Consider the following 7304-nt stretch of genomic DNA (forward strand, 5'->3'; position numbering starts at 1 on the left):
GGGTTATTGTGAGAACCAAATGAGAGAATTCAAGTAAAGATATAAACTAAATGACAACTCTTATGCCTCAAATCTCCCTCCTCTCACATCTTCCGGTGTCATGCACCTGCCCCTTCTCCTAATTCTGTTCTAACCTCCCCGTTTTCACAGATCAATTTTTTTTGACTCAAAGACTTTATCTTACCTCCATTTATTTTACATTATATTTGAATTGTCTTAGGAAGACTCGGAAGATCACCTGGTGGGATAAGATACCAGACATTGAGGTCCTTTCTCAAACTAAACTGCAAAGCATTCAAACTTTACTTCAGAGAGGACAACTCTGATGGGTTGACCCCATTGTTTGAATGCAAAGTGTATGCTTGCCAAAAAGACTATTTTATGGAGAATTCACACGGATCAAGCATTCCCATGGTGATTAAGCAATACAAGAAGACTCTCAAGGTCTCTCTTAAAAACTTTTGAATTCAACCTCAGACTCTTGATGCTTATTAGCTGTGTGACCCTGGGCAAATCACTCAACCCCTATTGCCTCACCAAAAAGCAAAAAAGAACTTTAGAATTGATTGTGTGATATGGGAGACGGTGACACAGGAATACTCAGCATGGGTGCCCACATCAGAGAAGGTGCTGCATTCTATGAGCAAAATAGAATTAAAGTAGCTCAAAATTATGTGAAATGCACGAATTTAGATAATGCACTCTAAATGGTCCCATAGACTATTCATGCCCAACCTGTGGGAGAACATTCTGAGCTCATATTGGTCTGATGAGCCACACATTTACACACCATAACTTGACTCTAGCATGGTGATGTCATTTTGGTCCTCTTCATGTCCTTTTCATGTTGAATGAACTCTTGTTCTCATCTTGTACCTGATCTCCCATTATTGATGCTGACTGTTAAATCCTGAGCTTTCTCGGATCATGATAATTTCAGGTCTAAAAGCAATGGTTTTAATTTCATTTATAATTAATGGCAAAATCTTACAAGGTAACGATCTTTTGTAGAAGCTTTTAATTGACACCTTACGGGAAAAAGACAAATAACCAGGTAGGTGAGGCAAATGAGAAGAAAAAGAAAATGATCATTCTGAATTAGAAGGGCCCTAAGCAGACAGGCAACAAGTCAACAGTAGGTAGACTGTTGCCTTGAGAAATTGCATCCTCTGTCCATGATCCTGACTGCAAAGAGAGGACTGATACAGTCATCACAAGTTCTGTTCTATTTATAATAACTAAGCAAATGGATAGAATGCTGGGCTTGGAGTCAGGAAGGCTCATGTCTTTGAGTTGAAATCTGGCCTCAGACACTAACTGTGGGACTCTAGACAAGTCATTTAACCCTGTTTGCCTTAGTTTCCTCATTAGTAAAATGAGCTGGAGAAGGAAATAGCAAACCACTTCAGTATTTCTGTGAAGAAAACCCCAAGTGGGGTCACCAAGAGTAGGACATGATTGAACAACAACAGCAAAAGCTTTGGATTCAATTCAATTCAATAAACATTAATTAAGTGTCTACTATGTGCCAGGCATTGTGATTGGGGTACATTGCTAGGGATACAAAAAGAGGTAAAAGTCAGTCCCTTCCCTCAAAAAGCTCACAATCTAATGGGGGAGAGAAAAGCTATATATAAAACAGAATATACAGGGTATATAAGTAGCATAAATAAGAAGTTATTAACAGTGGGAAGGTGCAAAAATTAAGAGGGGTTGGGGAAGACTTCCTGAAGGAGAAGGGATTTTAGTGGGGGCTTAAAGGAAGCCAAGGAGATCAGTAGCTGGAGCAGAAGAAGGGGAGCCTATAATGTTTGAAGCTACAAGATGGAGTGTCTTGTTTGTGAAAGACCCAGAAGTTCAGTGACACTGGATCAAAGAGGATGTGTGGGTAGTAATATGTAAGAAAACTGGAAAGTTGATAGGGACTAGGTTACGAAGGGCTTTGAATGCTGTGATGAATGAATTTTTGAAAAGACATTCTGACCTTGCTCAGTGTGCCTGCAATTTGACCTTGACACTTTTTTTCATGTTAATCTTATTCCTTACTAGATGTTGAAAGATCATTTATGGTATTTGCTCCCAGAAAGGGCTGGCCCCTTCCTCCAGGAACTGAATATTCATAAACAAGAATACTCTCAAGGATGTTTGAGAGTAGCTCCTTTCCCACAGATTATCTTTTTTTTAATGTTTTTTATTTTTTTTATTTTTTTATTTTTTGGCAAACTGCCTTGTTTGTTAGAAGGAACTACTAAAGGTGGGTAGCTCTGACTTCACCTTTGGAGTATTCCATAGCCCAGGAGGCTGAAAGCCAGGACTCCCCAGCCCATGTGATCCAGATGTAGATGATTCCCCTGACAGTGATGATTGATTGTGACAAGATTTATACCGATTCCAACTTAAGTATGTTCTTGTACACTATTGGTATTTACTAACTCTAACTCTATTCTATTCATTCATCTTAATCCTGTTTTACTATCTTAATAATAAACAATTTTACTATATACTTATATATAAGACTCTGCATCGTTTCTAAACCAATCTGAAGTGAAATCAATTTAAGCTGCAGTAAATAAGGCTACTTAGCAATACAAATGCCAAACTGAGCTTTTTGTATTTGCTTCTAGAGGCAATTGGAAACCACGGGATTTTATTGAATGTGGGAGGAGGAGTGACATGATCAGATTTGCATTTTAGGAAAAAACACTTTAGTGGATGAATGGGTGGAATGGAATGAGGAGACACTTGAGGTAAGCAACAGACTAGGACATCCTGAGAAGGAAAGGAAAGGGGTGACCTAGGAGTCAGGGCAACTGAACATGAAAATAGAATGAATCTTTTTCCTAGATGAGAAGGGCCCTGGGCGGAAAGTTAACAAATCAGCAGGGGGTAAAGTCTATCATTAATAGCTTCTCCTCTCCATGGTCCCAACTGCTCATAGAGAAGAGATACTGATAGCAAGCATTCTGTTCCTTTTCTAATAAATATGCAAGTTTTATGAGTTTTCATAGATACTGAGGATTTAATGATTATCTACATGAGTTTCCACTATGTGGCCATAACTCTTTGCTAAACCAAATTCAGTAGAATTCACCTGAAAAGATAAAATTTATTAAATAAGAAAAACAAAAGCACAAACATCGAAAGAATCAAGCAACCAAATCAATAAGCATTTATGAAGCACACACTATTTGTCAACCACTGTGCTGTGAGTTGGAGATATTAATACATATAACTTCAAGACCACATGGAATTTTTTAAAATTTTCATTTTTTAATTTATTGAATAAAGCAAACATTTCCATAATGTAGTACAGCACAATAAAAAAGATTGCACATGAAACTGCAAATCTCTTATGCAAAAATTGCTATTCCTCTCAAATACACAACAAAATTTTCATGTAAATTTATTTTTTTCTTCCCTACCCCCACTCCCTAACCTAAAGATGGTTACCATTACTCACAAATAGGTATATATGTGTACAATTTTTCTATAAATACTTCTATTTATCAATTCTTTCTCTGGATGCAGGTAGCATCTTTCTTCATATGGCCTTTATACTTAATTTGGGCATTTATAATAGTCAAAATAATTTATTCATTCAAAGACGCTCTTAAAACAATATTGCTGTTACTGTATACAATGTTCTCTTGGTTTGGCCCATTTTGCTCTTCATTATTTCATGCTTTTTGAATAAAAATCTATAGATATCTCTGGGGAAGAGGAAAGACTGAAATTAGATATAAAGCGTGGATCTGTCATGAGCAAGGTGAGAAGAGGCTGGTGGCTCACTTTCATTTAGTCTATCTGTAAAAATAGACCCAAGAAGGATATTGCAAAACAAACTCCACAGAGGATGGAATGACTGTTCATATCTTGCCCTGACAGTATAACAAAGAATTTGATAAATTGAAGATCATGCAAAAGAAGGCAAGCAGGATAGTGAAGGGCCTGTCGTCAATTTCTAATAGAAACATTTAAAGAAATTGGGCATTTTTAACAAGAATAGAAGCCTCAGTGAGGAAATATGATCATTGACTTTGAGGATTTGAGGAGCAATCAGGTGTAGAATAAGTTTTCATTTTGTCGTTTGAGCCCAGAATTCAGAGCTAGGAATAATGGAGGAAAGACAAGAAGTGGCAAATTTAGTTTTGATATCACAAAAAAAAAAAAAAAACTTCCTATAATGGAAAAAAGTGGAATGAGTGGCCTTGAGAGTCAGTGTTTTTCCCCTCTTTGAGGTTGTTCATACAGAGACTGGATGATACCTTGTCAGGAATGTTGCTTTGAACATGACTTTTGAATGTGGATTAGACTATGTGTCAATGGAGTTAAATTTTACAAAATAGTATCAATACCAGTAAAACCAACACAAATAACCATCTTTCACATTCCGTGAATCTATGATCCTAATTCTAAGTGATAGTGAATGTATTAAAGGTAATTATGAAGAAAACATGCAGAAAAGTTCTACATGTTTTAGATAAAAGCTATCCTGCTAATTTAAAAATTTTATTTCTATTATCCAAAAGCATGAGACTTCATAATATAAGGAACAGAGGGCTAGTCTGCATGCAAAACAGGCAGTTAGAAGATAAACATTTATTAAATACTTATTTTATGCCAGGCACTATACTGGTTCCTGTCTGTGATTTGTCATGAGTGAAATTTAACAAAAAAGTAAACTGAGGCATGTTGCTCCAAGAAACATATAATTTTATGAACAAGGGCATGTACGTACCAAGAAAAGAGTCAATGGGCTGCCTCAGTTTCTAGCCACAGACCCCAAGCAAAAAGACATCTCCTCTTTTATAGGTTTAAGGGAGTACATAATGAAGAACAGGGTAGATGACACCAAGGAATTTAGAGTAGCATGATTGGATCCAAAGCTGAGACATGGGGAACAACATAATTGCCTGGAAATTTGTAATGAGAGACAAGCAACAACCCCTCTTCCCTGCTGATACTGAGAAGTGTTCCTTGTTGGAGTCCACCTGAAAAGACAAAAAGAAGGCTGAGTCTTCTTAGGACAGCAAACCAGACATCCTTAAAGTATAGTTTGTTAGTATAAAGATTTTAGACCAGACTCCAGTATGGCAAGCCATATCCCCCAAAATTAGCAGAATTCTTTGAGACAAGACTAGAACAGGGATTAGCAAGAGAACTGGATTCTTAAACTTAACCAATTACAGGTAAGCTAAATTCTGAATTAAATTTAGAGGCAAGAACCATGACTTAGGCAGTTACAGGACAAAATCAATTAACCATAAATAAGATCAATAAAAATGATAGAGTCAATTTAATCTTCTCAGATTGAATTGTGATCATATATAATTAATTAAACCTCTCTGTCTACTTCATAACTCCATGAAAGTCTCTACAGATATATGCTAAAAAAATGAATAGATTGTTTGTTAAACTTTAGGGGAAAAAAAATCCTTAATAAAAGAATGGACTTCTGAGAAAATTTCCAGACTCCCTAAATTTATAAAAATTACAAATCACAGAATTACATGAAGGAAGGCAAAATAGGGATATACGTCCCAACTTCTGTATTAAGAGGGAGAATTCAAATTTCCTGATCCATGTGAGAAATGGCAGGTAGGACACAGAAACTGTGTTGTTCTTGTTCAGTCATTTAGCCTTGTCCAACTCTTCTTGACCCCATCGACCGTAGTATTCCAGGCCCTTCTGTCATCCACTATCTCCCAAAGTCTGTCCAAGCTCACGTTCATTGCTCCCATGACGCTATCTATCTATTCATCTCATTTTCCCCTTGCCTTCAGTCTTTCTCAACACCAAGGTCTTTCCCAAAGAATCTTATCTTCTCAATACATGGCCAAAGTATTTAAGCTTCAAGGACATAGATAAGGTATACTTTAAAGATCAATGTGCACAAGAAAAATCACTGAAAAGTTTTCTCCTGAGTCAGGAAAACCTGAATGATTATTTTCTCCAATCCAAAACTTTCTTAAAAGCACTTTTGACTTCTTTGTTCCTCAGGCTATAGACCAAAGGATTTAACATGGGGATTACCATAGTGTATAGAAAACTGATGCAATTTTATCTGTGTCCATGGAATGACTAGAGCTGGGTTGTAAGTACAGGAAGATTCCTGATCCATAGAAGATGGACACAGCTGTGAGGTGAGAAGCACAGGTGGAGAAGGCTTTCTGGTGGCCCTCAGTTGAGTTCATCCTCAAGATGCTGATGAAGATGAATAAATAGGATATCAAAATGATGAAAATGGCAAAAAAGGCAGTAAGCGATATAACAAAGAAGACAACCATTTCATTAATGTCTACATCAGAACAAGATAGAGCCATGACTGGTGAAATATCACAGAAAAAGTGATGGCTCATATTAGACTTACAGAAGTGGAGGCTAAAAATGTTTCCTGTGTGGATGGAGGAAGTAAGAAACCACAGATGTAGCACCCAATGATCAAATGAGCACATACACTGGATGTCATGATGGTGGTGTAATGGAGGGGCTCACATATAGCTGTGTAGCGATCATAGGCCATTGCAGCTAGGAGATAGCTTTCAACAGTGGCTAAGCCCATAAAGAGGAATAACTGTATAGCACATTCATCGTAGGAAATAATTTTGTCCCCTGGGAAGAACCCAGCCATCACCTTTGGAGTAACAGCTGAGGAGTAGCCAAAATCCACCAGAGAGAGGTTACTGAGGAAAAAGTACATAGGTGTGTGAAGACAGGAATCCCAAGAAATCAGGGCTATCATCCCCAGGTTCCCCACCAGGGTAATAAGGTAGATTATGGTGAAAATTATGAAGAGGGGGACCTGAAACTCTGAGACATCTGTTAACCCCACAAGGACAAACTCCTTCACCTCTGATCCATTTTCCATGAAGGACTTTGAGAATTTGGGTGATTCACCTGGGAAAAGAAAAAGAAACAAGTTGTGGCACTTATCAATATTTTCTCTGGGTCATGGAATCATGTATTTTATTAAAATATGAAACTGAGCTTCTGGTATGACAAAAAATATGTAGGTTAAACTTAACACAGTAATACTAATGTTGTAATTGTGATTTTTTCAACACATGTTACAATGAGGAAAATCCCATTCCACACTTTGAAAATCATTAGTGAGTTTATATTACTGAGCCTCAATCTCCTCAATTCCCATGACCTCCATGTTGATTCTACCTTAGGCACACAGAAAAATGTCTATATCCTTGATTGGACCGTTAATCATAATTGTTCTACCTCCATGATCTGGAACTCTGAAATTCCTCTCTTCAATAACAATGTCCTACCTTTCCATCACACTTTCTGTCTCA

At 37.1% G+C, this 7304-nt stretch overlaps 1 pseudogene; it reads right to left on the bottom strand.

Moving 5' to 3' along the window:
* Nucleotides 1–5943: 5943 nt before the first annotated feature.
* Nucleotides 5944–6868, bottom strand: LOC110200700 (olfactory receptor 5B2-like; annotated as a pseudogene).
* Nucleotides 6869–7304: the final 436 nt, after the last annotated feature.

Source organism: Phascolarctos cinereus, unplaced genomic scaffold (assembly GCF_003287225.1).
Source record: "Phascolarctos cinereus isolate Bilbo 61053 unplaced genomic scaffold, phaCin_HiC Scaffold_9;HRSCAF=440, whole genome shotgun sequence".
Taxonomy (NCBI): domain Eukaryota; kingdom Metazoa; phylum Chordata; class Mammalia; order Diprotodontia; family Phascolarctidae; genus Phascolarctos; species Phascolarctos cinereus.